The sequence below is a fragment of the Mus musculus genome, chromosome 13, assembly GCF_000001635.26.
Source record: "Mus musculus strain C57BL/6J chromosome 13, GRCm38.p6 C57BL/6J".
Lineage (NCBI taxonomy): Eukaryota > Metazoa > Chordata > Mammalia > Rodentia > Muridae > Mus > Mus musculus.
The window spans coordinates 50,020,457-50,047,662 of record NC_000079.6 but is presented as its reverse complement, the minus strand read 5'-3'; the positions used below and the strand labels follow the sequence as shown (position 1 = coordinate 50,047,662).

The 27,206-nt window shown below is 42.6% G+C and overlaps 1 long non-coding RNA gene across 1 annotated transcript in view; it reads right to left on the bottom strand.

The window, feature by feature from the left end:
* Positions 1–27,206, bottom strand: part of Gm30520 — a 44,587-nt gene that overhangs the window by 5,186 nt on the left and 12,195 nt on the right. Inside the window, exon 3 of the long non-coding RNA XR_382341.1 lies at positions 2,220–2,365. This is a non-coding gene — a long non-coding RNA (predicted gene, 30520). The remainder of the gene's footprint in view (positions 1–2,219; positions 2,366–27,206) is intronic.

Sequence of the window (27,206 nt, the reverse complement as noted above, 5' to 3'; positions counted from 1 at the left end):
AATGCCCATGTTTACACCATGGAAGTGGTTTACACATGTGGACTCAGGACAACCCTGCCAGTGGGTGGTAGTGATTGACCCTGTAGAAAGTATCCCACCTTCAACAGCCAAACAAAACAATATAGTGGAGGAAAAAGAAGAGCTGCCTCCTACATTGAGAGTGAGTCTGGGATCAAGTGACATTCACAATGACCAAGCCATCAGTATGGATCCCAGGAACTTTGGATCTTTAAAGGCCAACAAAAAACCAGGCCATCTCCAAACACCTACCACACAGCACTCACAGGACTCAGGTCTAAAACCACAAGCATACAGTAAGCTTGACTTAATATCAAAGGAGCAGCCAGAAGCCTGGCTTGTGAAACATGATCCAGATGGACCCAATACAGTACATCCTGCAAAGGTCAGTTTGCCTAAACAGCACTCACAGACCGGCTCCAAGAATACATGCCAAAACACCCAAGCTTTCCAGGGCTTGGGTGATATCCTCATGAAGACACATGAAAGGGTGGAAACTAAAGAGATCAGTGTACTGGAGGATAAAATCAAACTGATGGATCCCAAGTGGCTTCATCACTATGAAGAGAGGCAGAGTATTATAAGATCTACAGGCATACATCAGGATGAAAGCCTTGGGGGAGTGAGCCTTCCATCCCAAGCTCCGTCCAGCTCAATGATACAACCTGGATACCAGGAAAAGGAGAGATTATTTCTAAATGCTCTTGGAAGAACATCAGAAGGAATCCATTACAATATGAAAACTTCAGCAGAAAATACAAAAGGTCAGGGGATTCTTTACAGAATGATCACCCCCCAGCATCTACTGTCCAAATGTAAGAGGTTGTAACAATATATAAGGTCATCTACAATATGGTAGCTGAAATACAATCCCTCATGAGTATTCTTGTCCATATTCTGGAAAACACTTAAAGGTACCAACCAAAGGTACAAATGTGTACAGTGGAATCAATGACATCCCAGCTAGGTGGCTCATCCTATCCTTCTGAGGGTCTGTATGACACAGATCATAGCAGAGTACCAAGCAGAAGGAGCTGTGGCCATGCCGCAATCCCTGAGATGCATAACTGTCCCTTCACATACAGAGGAATTGGAGACAAACTGCAGTCAGGGACTGAAGACCTGAGAGTCTATGATCAACATCAAAACCAACTAAATAGGGGGATGGGCTTTGACCAGTTCCACATTCCCAGGGAGTTTGACCTTCCATTTAGGTACAGCAGAATTGGAGAGAAACAGGAGCCAGGTCTTGCAGACCAGAGAGCCTTTGACCTATGTAGAACAAAGACTGTAATGGGTCACTGTCCACACAGAAGTCCCGAGGTGCAAAAGCATTCATTCAGATACAGAGAAATTAGAGATGAACAGCATCTAGGTGTTGACCATAAAGCCTTTGACCCACATCAAAATACAAGAAAAGGAATGGGCTGTGGCTGGTTTCTGAGTCCCAAAGAGAAACATCCAGTCAAGCACAGGGCAACTGACAGCTCTTGGCCTTCAGTTGCTGCCCAGCGAGCCTCTGACCCCAGGTAGACCACACCAGAGTAAGTCAAGGAGCAGGGGGCTCAAGCCATCCATGCCTTCCCACACCAGGATCTTCCAGAAGATGTCCCATCTGCCCAGCCATTGTTTTCCCCATCCCTCCTGGTAATAAACTTGGTTTTGTCCCTGCAAGGAAACTTTTTCTTTCTGGAATTCTTCCTCGCCTGCTCATGGCTCCTTCCCAGGCAGGAGCTGCTTCCTGGTTCCTGCTCCTATCATTCAGCACAGTGGTTTCTGTCCTACAGAGATGGAGCAGGGGAAGGATGGCATTGCTTCTGCCTCACTGCAGTTTATGGAGAGACAGGGACCATGGGAAGGCATGGTCACTTAGAGGTGTCATCCTCACACAGTCCCATCGCTATGCACATAGTATCAATCTTGCTGTCATTACAGAGAAAACAAAAGGCTATAATTTTTTCAGGATGAGCCAATCATGTAAAGATCCTATTCAGGAGTGGCCCAATGTTTTCCCTTCGCTGTCCCACCGTGATGTATTTGTCACTGTACAGAATGGTGTGCAGAGACAACAATCACGAATTTTCATCCCCAGTTCCAAGATAGGAGAATCTCTACCTGCATGAATAGGACAGGCACAGAGAATACCTATCCCAGGAGACCCTACTGAACTTGATGCAACCTAAGCCCCGATCAACACTTACCTAAGCCTGGGTGATAGGGCAGTGACTGTCCATAGTCTGCCTTCCTCTCTGATGAGAACAGGGTCCAGAGTTGATCATGCAGTGTTTGACCTTGTGTGGTTGCTGAGGGCCATGTCACACAGGCCTACCCAGTAACACAGCAAAGCCTGCAGAGAAACCAGAAACATCCCATTGAGTCCACTCAGTGCCCTCCGTAGAGACCTGGATCCATCCAGACCAGGCCATCACCTTGCTGACATGTGGATATGCAGCTCATAGGATGCTGCACCAGTGCCACTCTGGTGTAGACAATGTCTGTCAGCTTACAGATTATGTTCTGGTGGAAGGTTTTTTTGAGGATATTTGAAAACCTACATTCTTTTTCTTTCTTTCTTTCTTTTTTGGTTTTTTGAGACAGGTTTTCTCTGTGTAGTCCTGACTGTCCTGTAACTCACTCTGTAGACCAGGCTGGCCTCGAACTCAGAAAGCCACCTGCCTCTGCCTCCTGAGTGCTGGGATTAAAGGTGTGTGCCACCATGCCCAGCTGGAAACCTACATTCTTGCTTTGTATTCTTTCTGAGCTCTGATGTGAGGACAGACCTTATCTGCATCCATTGTCTGACAAAGTTCAATCTCTCCTCCTTCCTCCTATAATTATCTTTCAATTCCACATCCCTCCTGCAAGCCCCAAATGAAACAATCCATTTTCCACCCCCCACTGCTTCACCAGATCTCATATCCACTTCCTCTTTGCATTTTCTTCATATATTTGTTTTTAATGTAGGATAAAAGAAAAATATAGCCCAAGAAGATGGGCGGGCATAATGTGGATGCTTCAGTGCTTCTTAGAAGGGTGAACAAAATATTCACATTAAGAAATATGGATTCAAAGTGTTGAGCAGAGCCTGAATAGATGACCATCCAGAGACTGCCTTACCTGGAGATCCATCCCATATACAGCCACCAAACCAATACACTATTGTGGATGCCAGGAAGTGCTTGCTCACAGGACCCTGATATAGCTGTCTCCTGAGAGGCTGTGTCAGAACCTGACAAATACAAAGGGAGATGCTCACAGCCAACCCTTGGACCGAACACTGGGTGCTGGATGGCGGAGATGGAGAAGGGATTGAAGGAGTTGAGGGGGGTTGCAGCCCCATGGAGGGAGCAACAGTGTCAACTAATGAAATACATCCTGGAATTCCAGCTGTCTGTACCACCAACCAAAGAATACACATGGAGTAAACCATGCCTCTAACCACATATGTGGCAGAGGATAGCCTTGTTGGACATCAGTGTAAAGAGAAACCCTTGGGCCTGAGTGTGTTTGATACCCCAGTGTAGGGAAATACCAGGGAGGGAAAGACAGGAGTGGGTAGGTGGGCAGGGGACCACCCTCATAGAGGCATGGAAAGGGGAATGGGATAGGGAATGTCTGAAGGGGAGATCTGGAAAGGGGGAAACATTTGAAATATACATAAAGAAATTATCCAATAAAAATTTTTCAAAAATGAATAAATAAAAGAAAATATAGCAAAATATATATGTAATGTCAATTCAGTACTATAAACAAGTGCGCAAACAAGGTAAAATGAAGGATGCTGTCAGCCCCTCAACACCCATGTGCCTCTCTATCATCACTCCTGCCTACTGCAAGGGATGCCACCTTGGTTTAGGAATCTCCTCCTCACATTAAGTAGACTCTTGATACACTGAGCTTGTTCTGCTCAACTCAGCAGCCTGGCTCACTCAAACTGTCTCCTCTCTGTCCAACAGCTTCCATTTTATATTGTAGCATAGCATGATGCATCCTTGCTCAGTAGAGCCACATATGAATCATTTATATTAAATACTTTCACATTATTTCAATGTACCTAGATTTCTCTGTTCATTAAAAAGTTGACAGTTGTCCACATTTCCCCGTTTAATTGCTGTGACTTCCCTGGAGCCTGCTTCCTCTCTGCATGGTGCTATTATTAGCTTGTGTGCTTCTAGGGCTCCAGCTCAGGTGTACACAGGTTCCCTCTGGCATGTGGGTGGGTTTATTTTGTGACCCTTTGAATCTTCTTTTCCCAATTTCACTTGCTTTAGTCACTTTAGTGTTAGCCGATGGGGTTAGGGACTTTTATGATGTTTGGTGCCTGGTCATATTTCCATTTTAATGCATACAGGTGTGCCATTCTCCGACTCTTAACAACCTTTCTCTTCATTGATTCCTAGGAACACATTCTGGGTGTGAGTCCTTTATTAGCTGTATATCTTGGCAGGAAATTATTCTATACCAAGCACTTTCCCCCTGAAAGTTGTTACCCATGGCTGTGAGCCACCAGTGAGTGCTGGGAATTCATTCCTGCTCCTCTCCTAAGCAGCCAGTGCTGTTAACTACTAAGCCACCTCTCCAGTCCATAGGTCCTGGTATTGTATGGGAGGACATTAACTAGTTCATTCCTCAAAGGAGTTTCATTTTTCCCCTCGATTTTTGTATAGCTCTCAAATTCCAAGGAGGAAAAGATTTTAAATTTCATTGTGATTATGTTGAATCATAAAATACGATATTGAATTCTCATTTTCTTTTTTTCCATTTTAATTAGGTATTTAGCTGATTTACATTTCCAATGCTATACCAAAAGTCCCCATACCCACCCACCCCCACTCCCCTACCCACCCACACCCCTTTTTGGCCCTGGCGTTCCACTGTACTGGGGCATATAAAGTTTGCGTGTCCATCCTTTCATCTTGGCTCCAAAATTTGTCTCTGTAACTCCTTCCAAGGGTGTTTTGTTCCCACTTATAAGGAGGGGCATAGTGTCCACACTTCAGTCTTCATTTTTCTTGAGTTTCATGTGTTTAGGAAATTGTATCTTATATCTTGGGTATCCTAGGTTTTGGGCTAATATCCACTTATCAGTGAGTACATATTGTGTGAGTTCCTTTGTGAATGTGTTACCTCACTCAGGATGATGCCCTCCAGGTCCATCCATTTGGCTAGGAATTTCATAAATTCATTCTTTCTAATAGCTGAGTAGTACTCCATTGTGTAAATGTACCACATTTTCTGTATCCATTCCTCTGTTGAGGGGCATCTGGGTTATTTCCAGCTTCTGGCTATTATAAATAAGGCTGCTATGAACATAGTGGAGCATGTGTCCTTCTTACCAGTTGGAGCATCTTCTGGATATATGCCCAGGAGAGGTATTGCTGGATCCTCCGGTAGTACTATGTCCAATTTTCTGAGGAACCGCCAGACGGATTTCCAGAGTGGTTGTACAAGCCTGCAATCCCACCAACAATGGAGGAGTGTTCCTCTTTCTCCATATCCACACCAGCATCTGCTGTCACCTGAATTTTTGATCTTAGCCATTCTGACTGGTGTGAGATGGAATCTCAGGGTTGTTTTGATTTGCATTTCTCTGATTATTAAGGATGTTGAACATTTCTTCAGGTGTTTCTCAGCCTTTCGGTATTCCTCAGGTGAGAATTTTTTGTTCAGCTCTGAGCCCCATCTTTTAAGGGTGCTATTTGATTTTCTGGAGTCCACCCTCTTGAGTTCTTTATATATATTGGATATTAGTCGCCTATCTGATTTAAGATAGGTAAAGATCCTTTCCCAATCTGTTGGTGGTCTTTTTGTCTTATTGACGGTGTCTTTTGCCTTGCAGAAACTTTGGAGTTTCATGAGGTCCCATTTGTCAATTCTCGATCTTACAGCACAAGCCATTGCTGTTCTGTTCAGGAATTTTTCCCCTGTGCCCATATCTTCAAGGCTTTTCCCCACTTTCTCCTCTATAAGTTTCAGTGTCTCTGGTTTTATTTGAAGTTCCTTGATCCACTTAGATTTGACCTTAGTACAAGGAGATAAGTATGGATCAATTCGCATTCTTCTACATGATAACAACCAGTTGTCCCAGCACCAATTGTTGAAAATGCTGTCTTTCTTCCACTGGATGGTTTTAGCTCCCTTGTCAAAGATCAAGTGACCATAGGTGTGCGGGTTCATTTCTGGGTCTTCAATTCTATTCCATTGGTCTACTTGTCTGTCTCTATACCAGTACCATGCAGTTTTTATCACAATTGCTCTGTAGTAAAGCTTTAGGTCAGGCATGGTGATTACACCAGAGGTTCTTTTATCTTTGAGAAGAGTTTTTGCTATCCTAGGTTTTTTTGTTATTCCAGATGAATTTGCAAATTGCTCCTTCTAATTCGTTGAAGAATTGAGTTGGAATTTTGATGGGGATTGCATTGAATCTGTAGATTGCTTTTGGCAAGATAGCCATTTTTACAATGTTGATCCTGCCAATCCATGAGCATGGGAGATCTTTCCATCTTCTGAGATCTTCTTTAATTTCTTTCTTCAGAGACTTGAAGTTTTTATCATACAGATCTTTCATTTCCTTAGTTAGAGTCACGCCGAGATATTTTATATTATTTGTGACTATTGAGAAGGGTGTTGTTTCCCTAATTTGTTTCTCAGCCTGTTTATCATTTGTGTAGAGAAAGGCCATTGACTTGTTTGAGTTAATTTTATATCCAGCTACTTCACCGAAGCTGTTTATCAGGTTTAGGAGTTCTCTGGTGGAATTTTTAGGGTCACTTATATATACTATCATATGATCTACAAAAAGTGATATTTGGACTTTCTCTTTTCCAATTTGTATCCCCTTGATCTACTTTTGTTGTCGAATTGCTCTGGCTAATACTTCAAGTACTATGTTGAAAAGGTAGGGAGAAAGTGGGCAGCCTTCTCTAGTCCCTGATTTTAGTAGGATTGCTTCCAGCTTCTCTCCATTTACTTTAATGTTGACTACTGGTTTGCTGTAGATTGCTTTTATCATGTTTAGGTATGGGCCTTGAATTCCTGATCTTTCCAAAACTTTTATCATGAATGGGTGTTGGATCTTGTCAAATGCTTTTTCTGCATCTAATGAGATGATCATGTGGTTTTTGTATTTGAGTTTGTTTATATAATGGATTACATTGATGGATTTTCGTATATTAAACCATCCCTGCATCCCTGGAATAAAACCTACTTGGTCAGGATGGATGATTGCTTTAATGTGTTCTTGGATTCGGTTAGCGAGAATTTTATTGAGGATTTTTGCATCGATATTCATAAGAGAAATTGGTCTGAAGTTCTCTATCTTTGTTGGATCTTTCTGTGGTTTAGGTATCAGAGTAATAGTGGCTTCATAAAATGAGTTTGGTAGAGTACCTTCTACTTCTATTTTGTGAAATAGTTTGTGCAGAACTGGAATTAGATCTTCTTTGAAGGTCTGATAGAACTCTGCACTAAATCCGTCTGGTCCTGGGCTTTTTTTGGCTGGGAGACTATTAATAACTGCTTCTATTTCTTTAGGGGATATGGGACTGTTTAGATGGTCAACTTGATCCTGATTCAACTTTGGTACCTGGTATCTGTCCAGAAATTTGTCCATTTCGTCCAGGTTTTCCAGTTTTGTTTAGTATATCCTTTTGTAGAAGGATCTGATGGTGTTTTGGATTTCTTCACGATCTGTTGTTATGTCTCCCTTTGCATTTCTTATTTTGTTAATTAGGATTTTGTCCCTGTGCCCTCTAGTGAGTCTAGCTAAGGGTTTATCTATCTTGTTGATTTTCTCAAAGAACCAACTCCTCGTTTGGTTAATTCCTTGAATAGTTCTTCTTGTTTCCACTTGGTTGATTTCACCCCTGAGTTTGATTATTTCCTGCCATCTACTCCTCTTGGGTGAATTTCCTTCCTTTTTTTCTAGAGCTTTTAGATGTGTTGTCAAGCTGCTACTATGTGCTCTCTCCCGTTTCTTCTTGGAGGCACTCAGAGCTATGAGTTTCCCTCTTAGAAATGCTTTCATTGTGTCCCATAGGTTTGGATACGTTGTGGCTTCATTTTCATTAAACTCTAAAAAGTCTTTAATTTCTTTCTTTATTCCTTCCTTGACCAAGTTGTCATTGAGAAGAGTGTTGTTCAGTTTCCACGTGAATGTTGGCTTTCCATTATTTATGTTGTTATTGAAGATCAGTCTTAGGCCATGGTGGTCTGATAGGATACATAGGACAATTTCAATATTTTTGTATCTGTTGAGGCCTGTTTTGTGACCAATTATATGGTCAATTTTGGCAAGGTCCCGTGAGGTGCTGAGAAGAAGGTATATCCTTTTGTTTTAGGATAAAATGTTCTGTAGATATCTGTCAGGTCCATTTGTTTCATAACTTCTGTTAGTTTCACTGTGTCCCTGTTTAGTTTCTGTTTCCACGATCTGTCCATTGATGAAAGTGGTGTGTTGAAGTCTCCTACTATTATTGTGTGAGGTGCAATGTGTGCTTTGAGCTTTACTAAAGTGTCTTTAATGAATGTGGCTGCCCTTGCATTTGGAGCGTAGATATTCAGAATTGAGAGTTCCTCTTGGAGGACTTTACCTTTGATGAGTACGAAGTGTCCCTCCTTGTCTTTTTTGATAACTTTGGGTTGGAAGTTGATTTTATCGGATATTAGAATGGCCACTCCAGCTTGTTTCTTCAGTCCATTTGCTTGGAAAATTGTTTTCCAGCCGTTCACTCTGAGGTACTGTCTGTCTTTTTCCCTGAGATGGGTTTCCTGTAAGCAGCAGAATGTTGAGTCCTGTTTGTGTAGCCAGTCTGTTAGTCTATGTCTTTTTATTGGGGAATTGAGTCCATTGATATTAAGAGAGATTAAGGAAAAGTAATTGTTGCTTCCTTTTATTTTTGTTGTTAGAGTTGGCATTCTGTTCTTGTGGCTGTCTTCTTTTTGGTTTGTTGAGGGATTACTTTCTTGCTTGTTCTAGGGCGTGATTTCTGTCCTTGTATTGCTTCTTTTCTGTTATTATCCTTTGAAGGGCTGGATACGTGGAAAGATATTGTGTGAATTTGGTTTTGTCGTGGAATACTTTGGTTTCTCCATCTATGGTAATTGAGAGTTTGGCTGGGTATAGTAACCTGAGCTGGCATTTGTGTTCTCTTAGTGTCTGTATAACATCTGTCCAGGCTCTTCTGGCTTTCATAGTCTCTGGTGAAAAGTCTGGTGTAATTCTGATAGGCCTTCCTTTATATGTTACTTGACATTTCTCTCTTACTGCTTTCAATATTCTATCTTTATTTAGTGCATTTGTTTTTCTGATTATTATGTGTCGGGAGGAATTTCTTTTCTGGTCCAGTCTATTTGGAGTTCTGTAGGCTTCTTGTATGATCATGGGCATCTCTTTCTTTATGTTTGGGAAGTTTTCTTCTATTATTTTGTTGAAGATATTAGCTGGCCCTTTAAGTTGAAAATCTTCATTCTCATCAATTCCTATTATCCGTAGTTTTGGTCTTCTCATTGTGTCCTGGATTTCCTGGATGTTTTGAGTTAGGATCCTTTTGCATTTTGTATTTTCTTTGACTGTTGTGTCGATGTTCTCTATGGAATCTTCTGCACCTGAGATTCTCTCTTCCATTTCTTGTATTCTGTTGCTGATGCTCGCATCTATGGTTCCAGATCTCTTTCCTAGGGTTTCTATCTCCAGCGTTGCCTCGCTTTGGGTTTTCTTTATAGTGTCTACTTCCCTTTTTAGTTCTAGTATTGTTTTGTTCATTTCCATCACCTGTTTGGATGTGTTTTCCTGTTTTTCTTTAAGGACTTCTACCTGTTTGGTTGTGTTTTCCTGCTTTTCTTTAAGGGCCTGTAACTCTTTAGCAGTGCTCTCCTGTAATTCTTTAAGTTACTTATGAAAGTCCTTCTTGATGTCCTCTATCATCATCATGAGAAATGTTTTTAAATCTGGGTCTAGATTTTCGGTTGTGTTGGGGTGCCCAGGACTAGGTGGGGTGGGAATGTTGCGTTCTGATGATGGTGAATGGTCTTGATTTCTGTTAGTAGGATTCTTATGTTTGCCTTTCGCCATCTGGTAATCTCTGAAGCTAGCTGTTATAGTTGTCTCTGTTAAGAGCTTGTTCTTCAGGTGACTCTGTTAGCCTCTATAAGCAGACCTGGGAGGGTAGCTCTCTCCTTAGTTTCAGTGGGCAGAGTATTCTCTGCAGGCAAGCTCTCTTCTTGCAGGGAAGGTACCCAGATATCTGGTGTTCGAACCGGCCTCCTGGCAGAAATTGTGTTCCACTCACTAGAGGTCTTAGGATCCCGTGGGGAATCCTGTGTGGGCCCTTGCGGGTGTCGGGCGACTCCACTGGCAAGGTACCCCGGTGCTCGAGTGGAGCGGAAGGGGCTTGTGCCCCAGGTCAGGCCCGGGTAGTCTGCTTCCCTATTTACCGCAGTATCAGGTTGTATTGGGGCAGGCGCTGTGTTCCACTCACCAGAGGTCTTGGGATCCCGTGGGGAATCCTGTGTGGGCCCTTGCGGGTGTCGGGCGACTCCGCTGGCAAGGTACCCTGGGGCTCGAGTCGAATTCTCATTTTCATTAAGTTAGAATATAATTTGATTACAATAACCAGTACCATTATAAAAGTGATTATTTTAAACTGCGAAGGTGATCCTACTACTGTAAGTTTAGAACTATTAAATATATCACTTCATGATTTGTAAAAGTTTACCTTCAAGGCTTCCCTGCTTATATTAGATAGTTTTCTTTCTTTTTTTTTTTAAGTTTTATTTATTTATTTATTTATTTATTTATTATTTATTTATTATATGTAAGTACACTGTAGCTGTCTTCAGACGCACCAGAAGAGGGCATCAGATCTCATTACGGATGGTTGTAAGCCGCCATGTGGTTGCTGGGATTTGAACTTCAGACCTTTGGAAGAGCAGTCGGTTGCTCTTACCAACTGAGCCATCTTACCAGCCCTAGATAGTTTTCTAAATGCTAGTCATGTTTTAAAATTATGTCCACTGAATCAGTATGATATTTGTGTCTCTATTTCTTTTGTTTTCCTTAAAATAAAAATATGAAGTTGGGTGGGTAGCAAGGGAGAATTTTGGAAAAAGTTGAAGGAAGGGAAAGAATATGAACAAAATATATTGTATGGAAAACTTAAAAACAAAACAAAACAAACAATGTTTGGGAAGATAAAACCAGTTTTCCTAGCACACCACGGTCAAACAAGGTAACTAAGATTCTTTTTTATATATGGAAAAAACATTTTATTGCTGCATATTGAACAGCTAACAGGCTATTTGGTCACTTCTCAGAGTTTTCCTCTCAGCTCATTTTCTTACAGATTCTGTTGTTAGGAACGGCATGTGCTATCCTTGATCAACCCACTTCACACTGAAACTCCATTCCCTCCTGTGATATGGGCTTTGTGACATAATTAGATGACTAGCATGAAACCTCCCAATTAGACAGATACCTTAATAGAAGAGAGGAACTTTTATGTGCTCTGTCATCTATGGGTAGTGTGTGTGTGTGTGTGTGTGTGTGTGTGTGTGCACCTTTATCTTTGTTTCCTTTTATCAGACATGTCTACAAATACAAGAGGACCATCTGCAAACTAGGAACAGAGACCTCAGCACAACCCAGTCATGTGTGCAACTCTGCCCTAATTGCACGTGGCCTGGCAGTGGAGTTGGAGTATACAAGCCAGGAAAGACTAGGCAAGGGGGCCTCCATCAGTGTAGGCTTAGAGAAGACATCAACCTCACTGGGTAATAACATTTCTGGTGCAATTTTGTAGGGAGGATCACTTGCACCTCTGTGAGTAATCCCTAACCTATGCTCTGTAAATAATGCCTAAAAGCTCCTTGGCTCCAAAAGTAGATCCTGCCTTAGTTTGTCACTGGCAACTTAGGAAGAAGGGTGGATGGTAAATCTCCTGGAAAGACATTCTATTGACACCTAATCTGATAAAGTTTACATCCCTTCTTCTGGAGTCCAGTTTTCTTAACTATTCCATTCTCTGTCAGTACCTGAGGAATGGGAATTTAAATATTTTTTCTATCATTGTACGTTTGACTAGCTTTCTTATAGATTTCTCTTATATACTACATTCTGTGGTTCTCCATTCTCCCTGGAGGCTGCTGCCACATGAATGGACAGAGTCAAAGAACAGGATTTGGATGGCCCTGGATACATGACAGACTTTCAGGATTAGCTTCACAGAGGCAGCTCATATTTATTTGGTGTAAATCAAGGACCAAATAATCGTTTGGAAGAGGCTAGTGATTTCCTAGATGGATAAGAATTATTGACTAGAGCTGTTACCAAAGAATGTCTCCTTTGCAAGTAGAGGAATTCCAGGATTTTGCTGAACAGGTTCTTATTGGGAGAAAAGAAGCTGAACCTATAACCTCACCAAGGCTATGTGACAGTTCCTAAGTAGAGGATATATGGGTCAGGCTCCCCAGATGAGGCAGAGAAGAAGCCCAGCTAAGAAAAGGGAGTCGTAAATCCTGCACTGAGCTCAAGAAAGCTGTCTGGACATTGAGGACCTCAGCAGCACTGCTTAACCACTTTCTTAAAGTCTATTCATTTGTCAACTTAGTTGCTTGTTTGTTGAGATTCATTTCAATCATCATTGGTCCATTCCACACTCAAGGGAGAGATAATGAAAGGGTGTGGCAATGTGTAATAGGAACCCTAACTCCTCTTTAGAGTTCAGTCATGAAACACATACTTTGAACTTTATCTACAACTTTTAGAGCTAGATACATACCTCAGGTGTTGAGTGTTTTGCCTGTCATGCTAAAAACTGTGTGTTCATGCTCCAGAACTGAAAAAACAAAGCAAAACTGTTTCTCTGTCTAGGAACCAATAATTTATACTGAAAAAACGTGATGACTTCCCTCAAAATGAGAATATGATTACAGCAATATGATTACTTTTCTCAAAGAGGAAGTTAAGGTCAATGCTACATTTTATCATCTATCAACAGTGCTAAAGTTATATAAAGAGTTTTCAAACAGATGATACTTAAACCTAAGTACGAAACAAAAACGAAACATGCATTGTAATGTCCTTGACACACATGACTCGAGTCACTGCCAGCATGATTAATTTTGCTTGAGTCAGTCACTCAGTGACTAAAGTTGTATGTTCACAAATGACACGTGCCACTCCAGAATACATTTTTGCTCCATTGTATTTAAAGAGTTTATGATGAAAAGATGAAATTGTCCATCTAAAAATGAATGTCATTTTTTAAAAATATGGTAAACATTCCCGGTAGAGTATATGTATATTTCTCCTCTCATTGAGTTTGAAAATAATAGTAAAAACTGGCACCACCTCTTTTAACTAGTCACCACAAAAGATCAAAGCAGCACTCACTTCATGTGGAAAGCCTTTGTGTGGGCAGAGACCTGGATGTGCTGGTGAGTTAAGGCACCCACCACTGCTTCCACCTCTGCTGTTTGCATTGCAGTATCCCTGAGGCACTGACACTCATCCCTGTGCAGCCCTAATGTAGTTTTCTGCTGGCTCTGCTTCCATGGTAACCTTTACTGCCAAGCCTTGAGCTTCCTTTCCATCCCTGAGCAGATGGCAGATGTATAACACAAACCTGGGGAAGTCAGACAACCCAAATAAAGATCTGCAAAATATCGATGGCAATAATTCTGAGCATGGGACTACTTAACAGAAAATAGCTCGATGCCCACAGCATAGAGGAACAAAATTATTGACAAAATGTAACACACAGTAGGTGAATAATGCCTGTAGAGTCAGGCCCTGGGACATGGAGGATGCCGTGACTAGGAATAGAGCTATGCCTGGATTCTAATTGTTGGCTTGGAGACATGCATAAGTCTCTTAAGATCAAAACTAAGTATTTGACTCCAGGAATATTAGAGATTAATTTAAACATTACTGTAGGCACTGAATCCACACTATTACCTCCCCAGCTACAGTTTACTGATGAAAATTACACAGGCTGAAAATCATTTCTTCATGTATTCCCAGTGAGCCTCACCCCTAGAAGCACCTCTGCCCACTGGGTGGTGACCCCATCACTCACTAACATGTTCTGATATGGAAAAGTAAAATTCACCAGTGAAAACAAAGTAACAGTGATGACTTATAAAAGTCCAGAATACACATCTCAGACAGAATTCCTCCCAGACACACTCAAGAGCAAAACAAAAGTTAAATTCAAGAAAGGATCATACCTAGGACACAAGAACAGAGGCAACACAAATAAAATTTATGACAATTCTAAAATACGGCCAGTGAACAAGAATAGCCTATAACTTAAATGCTGGGTGAAATAGCATACGAAAACATGGGAAGACTACTACCTGGCACATGAGGCATTCTGTAAAGTACAGCAGTGCTCTGCTCACTCATCAGCTCTGGCAGCGGGTAATCTGGGTGCAGCTTGGACAGGATCAGTCTTTGGGGAAACTGCCAGAGCCCTCTGGTCTGCATAACAGACAGTCATGTGGGGCGGTTCAACGCTTATATTTCTCCAAGGGCTTCAGTCCAACTGTCCAAGATGGGTACCAACCTTACTGCCTGGGGGTTATACAGCAGATGAGTGTCCTGCCTCATAGTGTTCCCAGGACTATGAGCCATGTTCTGGGAAATGAGTGCCCTGGTCATTGATAACCTGGTTAGTTAGCTGTGTATCACATGAATTGCTCACAGCCTTAGAAGGTAGACAATGAGTACCTCCCTTACTAAGGAAAGCTTGCTGCAGCCAGTGACTGTGTCTACTCAGCTTAGAGTTGCTTCACAAAGGAGAATGTCTAACAGTCCCATACTCATGTACTGCTGCTCATGTAGTCACATGATAGGGCAAGAGGTAGGAATATACCTGTCACTGGGTTGTGACCACCAAAGAGTCATGGTATTTTAAGGACAATCCTACCCAGTTATTTCTGCTTTACTCCATTTTAGCACTTTCAAAAGAACTTTCTACATTTCCACAGCACCATGTCTGCTGCCTGGGTCAGGGCTACACCCTCCTGTGCATCAGTAAAGCCATCTCCATCTTTCAAGCAGGTGGTTTAGTTATGAATCAACACACTAGCTAGGGTCAGTGAGATGACCACAAAAATTGCCAGTGTGGTTACTCAGATAGACTATCTATCCGTCATTAGAGAACGGGATTCTCTTCCACACAAGTAGGCCTGACTACTCTGCCTAGGTGTTAGTAAAACAATCCTGCAGCCATGTTTTGGAGATACAGGAAGTCATATAGTCAAAATTCACCCTTGCATTGCCAATTTCCTGTGTCAGGCCTGCTTGATTGAGAGGCAGACTGTAATGTAGGAGTGTACAAGACACTTGGGTTGTTTGCTAGAGTCTTCTGTTTGTCAAATATGTCAGGTATGTGCTGCCTTCCCTCAAGCCTCTGAGGTCACAGATGCTGGGAAGCCACCAGAGATGGTGAGGCATTTGCATAGATTAAATGAGCCCAACAGCAGCCCCAAGAGGGTCAATAAGCTGCTGGTTAGGCCTTGGTGTTGTGAATCCACAAGTCACTAATACAGAGCAAGATCTACTCTCTCAGCATGAGGCTGAGTGGCCCATCTAACAGGACTCTATGGAGGACATTGAGTGACACAGGCAGGCATAGGCAGTGCTCCACCTATCACAGGCATTGCACACTGCCAGACTCTGTTCTCCATGGGTGGGTGAGCCATAGCGCCACCTACTGGAGCAGTGGAGACTAAACTTTAGAATACATGATGCTTCACTATTACCTAGAAAAAGGTAAATTCTGAGAAATATTCAGGATAATCAGGGAAAACAAGGTTCTTCTTCCCTTCTACTGACATTTTCACTTTCAAAATCAGGGGACAGTTGAGAATTTTTTAGGAAGCAGAGCGTCACACCTGGGAACTGGCAATAGGGACAAGGAAGAGAGTGGGCAGATGTGGTCTACACAAAGCTAAAGAATGTGTGGTGAAGCAGAGGCACCTAGCTGAAACTGGAACTCACTGGACAAGGAGTGAGCTTCTGAAACTTGTGGGACTATTTATCCACATAACTAAGAAGCAAAAAGAAAAGAAAGACACGTAGATCATCCTGGCAACATAGAAAGCCGAACTGACCAGGAAAACTGGGAGCAAGAGCTCCTTCAGGTACAAGGGAGGGGATGGAGCCCGACCTCTTTGTGTCTATCAGGGAGAGAGAAAAGTATGAAGAAAAATGTACTGTGACAGTTAGGCTATGCCCTTCCTCTACAAAGGAGACTTTGCTGGCCCGGGTCCTGAGTGAGGAGAGCTATGTGACTGAGGATGTGAGTTGCAGAACCCTGACAGTGAAAAAATCAAAACTGGGGGTACATTGTAGGCTCTACACGTACAACAAAGCTATCCACATATAATGCTCATAGAGGGGAGCATATGGGGAGGAGAACTGTGCTATCCAGATTTGGAGGAGGATCTCCGGGCCCGTCTGTGGACAAACTGTTTCACCCTCTTAGACCTAGTCTTCTTGAAAGGACTCCTTCTTTCTCACTCATGCAGTAGCTTTGGAAGCACAGAACTTGGTACAAGAAGCACTCTATAAATGATAGGGCCAAATGAAACTTTGTTTGCAGTCATTGTCACTAGCCTGAGTCCAGGGACACTGGTGCTGGGGTTTTGCTTTCCTGGGCTCCACTTGTCAGACAGTGGTCCCATCCTCTGTCTAATCTCTGAGTCCAGCCTGTAGAGATAGCTGGTAGTAGAACAGACTCAGAACCTACAAGGATCTTGCCACACCTCTGCATAATGCTTATCAGTATTTCTGAAGTGACCCCAAGGCTTGGGCCTTTCCTTGTAGGAAAAGTAAAAGCAGGGTTCAAGCATCTATGGAGCATGAAATAGGAAGGATATCTGAGGTCAGGGCAGTTGTGGGCCCATGGGCAATAGGGCTGACCCTACTCTGCCTACCAGGCCTCTTGACCTCATCCAATCCGTGCAGCAGACTGCACCTCTCTGCCTCCTGAAGCCATCACAAGAGCTCATAACTGAACCACGATGAGTTCACTCTTCCCTCTTCTGCAGCATAAAATGGAAGAGCGACTCCCCACTTCTCAGCAGCCATGTCCCCCAAGAGCTTGGAGGATAAGTTGGAGCAGAGATGCAGCAGGTACTGCTATGGCATGTGCTCCCTGCTCAGTGAGTCTCTGCTGGCTCCTGCCTGGTCTCTGAAAACTCTTCCCCTGCCCACCCTAAGCTGCTTCATTCCACAATCTCTCATTCTTCCCCACCTTGATATCAGGCTCCGTGACCTCCATTCTCCTCCCAGGCCTAGTGCTACCTCGCAATGAGACCTAGCCCCAACTTAGGACCTGTGGCTAAGGTCAAGACCCAGGCAAAATTCCTATATACTCAGCAAAACCAGATCCTTCTAAATCTCTGACTAGACTGTAATAACAGCCTTCTATCTCAGCAGAAGGTGCCAAGTAAATGAACTGTCCTTCCTGGAGTGACTGAAATGAGCAAAGGTAAAATTTATCCTCCAGTAGTATTAAGATATAATTAGTGACCCCACTCTCAACCTTTCCCTGGGCAACCAGGCCACCCAGATCTCCATGTCAGTCTCTGTCATTTATGCAGATTCCATCATCACCAGTGAAGGAGCAACACAGCGAGGAGCAGACACAGGACATGAACAGCTCCAAGGCTCCCACTTCACATGGGGCAAGTCTGATGTGGGAAGGGTAAATTCTCAAGGACATGTCAATGCCAAGGACAGAAAACTCCACAGTTGCTTGTGAAGACAGCAAGGCTGTGTAGATGATGGGGTCCTTTAGCTCTGAAAGGCCGTCTAAGACGGAACAAGAGGTGAAACTAAAAGATGGAAGGAAGAGACTAGAGCCCTGCTCTGAGACTTCTTTGTCTCCTCCCATGCCAGACTCTGCAGGATTCTCAGGCTGGGCTACAGTTGGCAAAGTCATCTCGAGCAGACCAGTGGCCCCAGATGCTATGGTTTCAATATTGCCAGGCATGTCAGCTCCACAGTCAAGTCCGAGCCGCCCCCAGCACCTCTGAATTCCCCCCAAAAGCCATGGGGGACACAGGTTCTCTGTTGGTTCCTTGGTAGGGATCCTTACAGGAAGGCTTCCAGCAGATACATTAACAAGGTCCAGATCTGTTCTACTCCAGATTCACTGCACACCCAGCAGTTAAACAGCGGAAGAGCAGCGAATCTTTCCAATACAGTCTGATTGGCTGCAGGCATCATGTGCAGCATGCACCATGTGATCAACTGGCAGCCTGTAATTGAATCCATTCCTGTGATTGGCTGGAATTTCTTTGCTGTGATTGGCTGACATTCGATTGCTTAGTTACAAGATTAACCTACCCTTGGTTCATATAGGAAATGAGGTCACAGGTCTCTGTATGGTGGCCACATTGGACAAACCTCATTGGTTTTTGTCCAAACTAGAGTTCAACAGTCCCATTTCTTTCGTCCTTCCAGGTCACTCAAGTATGGGCGTTGATGGGCCCTGCCACTGTCTGCCAGGATTGAAAGGAATCTTAAGGATTCCTTACAAAGTTCACATTTCACAGTGCCAGGTTAGCCCAGCACTCTTAGGAATTCCTTCTTCAGCATTCTGACTATAAAGGTGCGATTTGGTGGGAAAGAAGAGCAACTCTTTGTTCAATAATTAAGGCGAGTCCTAAGAGATACAGGCAGACAATATTGCTGACATTCATTCTTCCTCAGAACCCTCTCTGAGGCTCAGGGAGCAAAGCTGCACAGCTTGACAGTCAGGCCTCAGAGGCAGCTCAGCAGCTTGTGAGCCCCACTGCTCACAGGCTGCAGATGGACTCGGGAGTGCACGGTGACTGACTGAGAGGTGCCCATTCCTGCAGGCCACCTGGCAACAGGCATCTTAGTGATCCGCAGGCCAATCCATTGCCTGCTTTGATTAATTTAACCATGATGATTTGGGTCAATGGTCTTTCTCCTCCCATCTGTGGGATTAACACTACCCTGACACTCTCTAAATTCAAACTCTGAAAGAGGAGAATCAAAAAGAATTGTTTGATGTTGTTTTGAGACAAGGACTTGCTATTAGCACAGGCTAGACTAAAACTTTCTGCAATCCTGACTTAGTCTCCCTAAAGCTTGGAAACACAGGCATGAACCTCTACACCCAAGAGAACATCAAGAGTAGGCAAATCTCAACTCAAAATGATGAGAGAATCCTCCTGCCATCAGGAATTTGAGAGGCCAGAAGGCAGCGGGCTGATATAGTCAAAGTGGTAAAATTTGAGAACATTCCTGTCGGTTGTGTTCACTGTATGTATGTGTGTGTCCCCAAAAGACAATTATGCTGTTGGTATTCTATATATGGTGTTTCTGATAAATGTATACTTTGTATCGCTGTTTTAGATAGAGAAAAAAATAATCAGCCAATCAGTTTATTCCGATGAGGATTTAACACATGCTCTGTGGAGATGTCATTTCTTTGGCGTTCCTCCAAAATGGGAATTTAATATGCCACACTTCAGAAAAACAAAACATGAAACCCTTCCTGCTTGTGAACATGATTCCAGAGTTAAGAATTTGTTTAGTGCTGTCTAGCTTGAATTTTGTATATATGTATACATAACATATACATATGCATACATATACACGTTTCTCTCTCTCTCTCTTTCTCTCTCTCTCTCTGTCTCAGTCTCTGTGTGTGTGTGTGTGTGTGTGTGTGTGTGTGTGTGTGTGTGTGTGTAAATAGCTATGTATACCACTGTTCCATATTTCATGTGGTCCATAGAAGAAGTATATTTTCATTTTTTTATGTATATATGAGACTAAGCTGCCGTCTGAATAATTTTCTGTAGTGGTTTAAGCAGTTGACCTGTTGCAGTTGGAGATGAATAAACAGACAGTGCTGCAGAGGCTGCCTAGAGATTTACAGGTTAAACCCAGCTTTTAAAGGTCGATGCCAATGTGTTTTAGTCGTGGGGCAAGCAGCTAGGCGAATGACTCCTGGGACCACCAGGCCTGAAGTTACCTGTCAGCTGAGATCTGAGAATCTGGAGAACTAGATCCTGCAGGAGTGCAGCTTCAGTTGTACATTGCTAGTCTGCCTCCAGTAGGAGGCGTAGTCCCTGGGAGGCAGACCCTTCACAGAGCCACTGCCCTGGCTAGTGATCCCCACCCCTTCACAGGATCCCAGAGCTTAAGAACTGGGCAAGTGGGCGGAGCTTTCTTATTTAGGGAGGGGCTCAGAGCAGAGGGCAGGACTGTGAAGGTGGTTCTGTAGGGGCATGGACAGACTGTGAAGTTGGATCCTCAGGTGAAAGGGTTCTAGGTCTTCAAGCAGTTGATCTCCTGTGCAGAAGTTGGTTGTTGAGTCCGATGGTCACAGACGTTGGAGTGGCAGTTTCTTCTTGCTCCCCGTTTAGTTGCTGCTGCTGACAGAGAAGCTCAGCAATGCTCAGACTCTGCTGCCCCAGGGCCATTGTCCAGGCTGCAGGAACCTGCGCGGGCGGCCCTTGAGTGGGGTATTTAAGGCCCTAGGACGGTCAGGGAAGCTGCACCAGGCCAGGCTGATGGAAGAGGAAGAAGACTGAGGTAGAGTGATTTGACTTTTTAAACTGCAGCTTACTTGCCATTGTGTTTATACAACAACTGTCGCCTCCCTCCTGGCCCCAAACAGGGTTTCTCTGTATAATTCTGTCTTGGAATAGCCTATAGATCAGCCTATAGATCTACCCAGGTACACTAAAGACTTTTTTATTTTCAGTTATTTATCCCAAATACTGCCCCCATCATCCCTTACAGAGTTCCTCCCCCATCCCCTCCCTTTAGCCTTTGAGGCAGCAGCACTCTCCCCCATGTCCCAGTATCCCCTCACCCCTGTAGTCTCTGCAGGATTAGGCCCACCCTCTCCAACTGAGACCACTGCTTTTTCCATTCATTCTCCTGGCCCTCTGGGCCTCTCTCCTGCTCTCTCCAAGACGTTTATCAGGAAGGGATATTTGTTTGTCAGATGCTTTTTAGACATCTAGTGAGATAATCATGTTTTTTTTTTCCTTTCAGTTTGTTTATTTAGTGGATTACAATGTATTGAAGGATTTTCATATATTTAACCTGTATCCTTGGGACGAAGCCTACTTGATCATGGTGGATGCTTTCTTTGATGTTTTCTTGGATTCAGTTTGCAAGTATTTTCTTGAATAAGTTTGCATAAATGGTCATTGGGGAAATGTGTCTGAAATTTTCTTTGTTGAGTCTTTACGTGCTTTAGGTATTTGGGTGACTGTGGCCTCATAGAAGGCATTTGGCAGTGTTCCTTCTGTTTATATTTTGTGGAATAATTTGAGAAATATTGGCATTATCTCTTATTTGAAAGTCTGGTAGAATTCTGTGCTAGAACCATGTGAGCCAGTTTATGTTTTGGTTGTGAGATTTTAATGACTGATTCTATTACATTAGGGGTCATAGGACACTTTAAATAGTTTATTTGATTGTGATTTAACTTCGCCCAGTAATATCCATCTAGAATATCATTCATTCATTTAGACTTTCCAATTTTGTGGAGTACAGGCTTTTGAAGTGAGACATAATAATTCTTTGGATTTCCTCAGTATCTGTTGTTATGTCTCCCTTCCTTTTCATTTCTACGTTTTTGTTTGTTTGTTTGTTTGTTTGTTTTTTAATTTGGATGCTGTCTCTCTGTCTTTTAACTAGTTTGGCTAAGGGTTTCTCTATTGTGTTGACTTTTTCAAAGAACCAGTTCTTGGTTTCACTGAATCTTTACATTGTTCTCTTTGATTCTCATTTATTGATTTCAGCTCTGAGGTTGAGCATTTCCTGTCTTCTACTCTTCCTACATATGTTTGCTTCTTCTTTTTTATTCTTGGAACCTTCAGATGTACTTTAAATTTGTTAGCACAAGAAATCTCAAATTTCTTTATGAGAGCATTACATGCTATGAACTTTCCTCTTAGCACAGCTTTCATAATGTCCAATAACTTTGAATATGTTGTGCTCTCATTTTATTTAAATTCCAGAATGTCTTTAATTTCTTAATTTCTTCCCTGTCCCAGTGATCATTGAGTAGGGACTTGTTCAGTTTCCATGAAGGCTTCCTGTTGTTTCTCTTGTTGTTGAAGTCAGCTTAAATCCAGAGTGATCTGATAAGATGCATGGGGTTATTTCAATCTTATCATATGTTGTGGCTTGCTTTGTAGCCAATTAAATGGTCAGTTTTGGAGATGGTTCTGTGAGGTGCTGAGAAGAAGGCATAATACTTGTGGTTTGGTGAAATGTTCTATAGATATCTCTTAGGTCCATTTGAATCATAACCTCTGTTAGCTTTGTTATCTCTCTGTTTAATTTCTGTCTTTATGATCTGTCCATTGGTAAGAAAGGGAGTTTTAAGGTCTCCTACTACTAATGTGTGGGGTTTGATGTGTGATTTAAGCTTTAGTAAAGTTTGTTTTGTGAATGTAACTACCCTTGCATTGGGGCATAGATGTTCAGAACTGAGATGTCTCCTTGGGGGATTTTTTTCCTTTGATAAGTATGAAGTGTCCTTCTTTGTCTCTTTTGATTACTTTTGGTTGGAAGTCTATTTTTTTTTAGATATTAGAGTAGTTATTCCAGATTGTTTCTTGTGTCCATTTGCTTGTAAAACCTTTTCCCAGACCTTTATACTGAAATAATAACTATCTTTGTTGCTGAGATGTGTTTCTTAGACACAGCAGAATGATGGATTCTGTTTATGCATTAATTCTCTTAGTATGTATCCTTTTACTGGGAAATTGAGTCCAATGATGCTGAGAGATATTAATGACTAATATTAATTACTTCCTGTTATTTTGATGTTGGTGGTGGTTGTGTGTGTGTGTGTGTGTGTGTGTGTGTGTGTGTGTGTGTGTGTTCTATTGGTTTTAATGGTGGGAAATTATTTATTTCTTGTGTTTTCTTGAGCATGTTTAGCCTCCTTGGGTTGGAGTTTTCCTTCTAGTATTCTCTGTAGGGCTGGGTTAGAGGAAAAGTATTGTTTGAATTTAGTTTTCTTGTGGAATATCTTGGTTTCTCCATCTATGGTGATTGAAAGTTCTCTTGGCTATAATATTCTGGGCTAATATCTGTAGTCTCTTACAGGCTGCAAGCCCTCTTACCAGGCCCTTCTAGGTCTTAGAGTCTCATATGAGAAATCATATTTAATTTATGATATATCTGCCTTTATATGGTAGCTGGGCTTTTCCCTTGTAGCTTTTAACATTCTTTCTTTATTCTGCATATTTAGTGTTTTGATTAGTATGTGATGGCAGGATTTGCATTTCGAGTCCAATCTATTTGATGTTCTGTAAGCTTCTTGTACATTTATAGGAATAACTTTCTTTAGGTTAGGGAAATTTCCTTGTATGATTTTTTTGAAGATATTTTCTGGGCCTTTAGACTGGGTATCTTCTTCTACTCCTTTTTTTTTTTTTTTTTTATAAAACTTTCTAACTTGCATAATTCCACAGTCACTGATTTTTTTTCTTTTTTAATATTTTTATTAGGTATTTTCCTCATTTACATTTCCAATGCTATCCCAAAAGTCCCCCATACCCTTCCCCCCACTCCCCTACCCACCCACTCCCACTTTTTGGCCCTGGTGTTCCCCTGTACTGAGGCATATAAAGTTTGCATGACCAATGGTCCTCTCTTTCCACTGATGGTCGACTAGGCCATCTTTTGATACTTATGCAGCTAGAGACAAGAGCTCCAGGGGTACTGGTTAGTTCATATTGTTGTTCTACCTATAGGGTTGCAGATCCCTTTAGCTCCTTGGGTACTTTCTCTAGCTCCTCCATTGGGGGCCCTGTAATCCATCCAATAGCTGACTGTGAGCATCCACTTCTGTGTTTGCTAGGCCCTGGCATAGTCTCACAAGAGACAGCTATATCAGGGTCATTTCAGCAAAATCTTGCTAGTGTATGCAATGGTGTCAGCGTTTGGAGGCTGATTATGGGATGGATCCCTGAATATGGCAGTCTCTAGATGGTACATCCTTTTGTCTCTGCTCCAAACTTTGTCTCTGTAACCACTTCTACTCCTAATATTCTTAGGTTTGGTCTTTTCAAATGTCCCAGATATCCTGGAAGTCTTGTGTCATATCCTTTTTAGATTTTGCATTTTATTTGACCAGTATATTGATTTCTTCTATTGTATAGTCTATTGCTGAGATTCTCTCTTCTAATTCCTCTATTGTTTTGGTGATGCTTGCATCTGTAGTTCCAGTTCTCTTTCCTAGGTTTTCCATCTCCAAGATTGCCATAGTATGTGTTTTCTTCGTTGCTTCTATTTCCCTTTTCAGCACTTGGATAGTTTTAGTCATATCATTCACCTGTTTAATTGTATTTTCCTGTATTTCATTATATTTATTTGCTTCCACATTTAATGCCTTTACCTCTTTGAATGTATTTTCCTTTATTTCCTTAAGGAATTTATTCATTTCCTCTTTAAAGGCCTCTATCATCCTTATAAGATCGTCTTCTTGTGCTTCAGTTTCATTAGGATATCCAGGGTTTGTTGTAGCAGGATAGCTGGGCTCTGATAGTACCATATTACCCTAGTTCTTGTTGATTGTATTCTTATGTTGTCCTTTATGTATCTGATTTTCCCTGATTTGGGTTGGATGATCCTGATGTCAGCAAGACTTCTTGGGAAGTAGGGTGAGCTGTGAGCCAGATAATAGAGATTAGGGTTGGCTGTGCCTCAGACAGATACCATTCTGCAGGCTATATCCAGGGTAGACCATACTCTGCCAATAATGTCCTAGTCAGACCCAGCTGTGGTGGTGGGCAGATCCAACCAGCATGGGTGGTCAGTAGAATTCCAAGCTGGTTCATTTGGGGGCTCTGAAGGCTTCCATGGAGGTGAGAGGTACACTCTTATGGTCCTGCAAAGGTCCTCCAGACTGGGGAGCTAGGACCACTAAAATTTTTTAAGAAGTTTTCTGTTAGATTAGATTACTTGCTAGGTCAGTGTTTTCCAACCTGTGGTAAAAACCCATCAGAAATCACTTATTTCTGATGGTCTTTGGAGCCAACACACCACTCAGTATCAAAATTACAGTTATGAAGCAGCAAGGAAAGTAATTTTGTTTTGTGGTCACAACAACATGAGGAACTGTATTAAAGGGTTGCAGCATTTCAAGGTTAAGAATCAATGCTCTAGACATACCCATAGTGTAGGCTGCCACAGACCAGCCTGGTATGGGGGTCCTTGTTTCTCGAGGCTGGTTGGGTAAGGATTCAGTGCTGACAAACAGAAACAAACTCACAGGCAGTTTGGATTTGAGTGTATTTTTCAGCTCTCAAACAAGGGCTTTTATGCATAAAGATACAAGTATTACAACCCTGAGCAGATGTGTCAAATACAATGGCGGGTATTGTAATAATCATTAGGTACTGTAAAATACAAAATCATCTAAGTATTACAACTTCTAAAAAGTATATTCAATGAAGCAATCAGGTAGAAAGGATATTATTATAATCATTTGGCACAGAGAGATACAAAAATCATCCAAGACTAGTGGCAAATTTCCAAGAATTAATGAATTTTCATGATCAATAACTGTTTAATATCTAGTTCCTGTCTTTCTGTAAATCTTCAAAGCATAAATTTAAACTGTTTTTATTCTTTTTATTTAAGGCTTTCTTGAACAATATGCCAAAATATACTTCCAATGACACACATGCAGCCATATAAAATTTTATTCTTGGGAAAATTTATATTTAACAATACTATCTTAAACATGATTCAGAAAGTGAAGCACTGGTTTTCCTGGTGATGAGGTTATGGTTATTAGTGACTCCATCTCAAGGATGGTTTCATACCCATTATTCTTTCTTAAGATCTTAGCCTAGGCTATCAGGAACATCTCATAAATAGGAAAAGGAATAAAAAAAGATAAAACAGGAGACTCGAGCCCCGGGCTACCTTGCCAGCAGAGTCTTGCCCAACACCCGCAAGGGTCCACACGGGACTCCCCACGGGACCCTAAGACCTCTGGTGAGTGGATCACAGTGCCTGCCCCAATCCAATCGCGCGGAACTTGAGACTGAGGTACATAGGGAAGCAGGCTACCCGGGCGTGATCTGGGGCACAAGTCCCTTCCGCTCGACTCGTGACTCGAGCCCCGGGCTACCTTGCCAGCAGAGTCTTGCCCAACACCCGCAAGGGTCCACACAGGACTCCCCACGGGACCCTAAGACCTCTGGTGAGTGGATCACAGTGCCTGCCCCAATCCAATCGCGCGGAACTCGAGACTGCGGTACATAGGGAAGCAGGCTACCCGGGCCTGATCTGGGGCACAAGTCCCTTCCGCTCGACTCAAGACTCGAGCCCCGGGCTACCTTGCCAGCAGAGTCTTGCCCAACACCCGCAAGGGTCCACACGGGACTCCCCACGGGACCCTAAGACCTCTGGTGAGTGGATCACAGTGCCTGCCCCAATCCAATCGCGCGGAACTTGAGACTGCGGTACATAGGGAAGCAGGCTACCCGGGCTTGATCTGGGGCACAAACCCCTTCCACTCCACTCCAGCCCCGGCTACCTTGCCAGCTGAGTCGCCTGACACCCGCAAGGGCCCACACAGGATTCCACACGTGATCCTAAGACCTCTAGTGAGTGGAACAAAACTTCTGCCAGGAGTCTGGTTCGAACACCAGATATCTGGGTACCTGCCTTGCAAGAAGAGAGCTTGCCTGCAGAGAATACTCTGCCCACTGAAACTAAGGAGAGTGCTACCCTCCAGGTCTGCTCATAGAGGCTAACAGAGTCACCTGAAGAACAAGCTCTTAACAGTGACAACTAAAACAGCTAGCTTCAGAGATTACCAGATGGCGAAAGGCAAACGTAAGAATCCTACTAACAGAAATCAAGACCACTCACCATCATCAGAACGCAGCACTCCCACCCCACCTAGTCCTGGGCACCCCAACACAACCGAAAATCTAGACCCAGATTTAAAAACATTTCTCATGATGATGATAGAGGACATCAAGAAGGACTTTCATAAGTCACTTAAAGATTTACAGGAGAGCACTGCTAAAGAGTTACAGGCTCTTAAAGAAAAGCAGGAAAACACAGCCAAACAGGTGATGGAAATGAACAAAACCATACTAGAACTAAAAGGGGAAGTAGACACAATAAAGAAAACCCAAAGCGAGGCAAC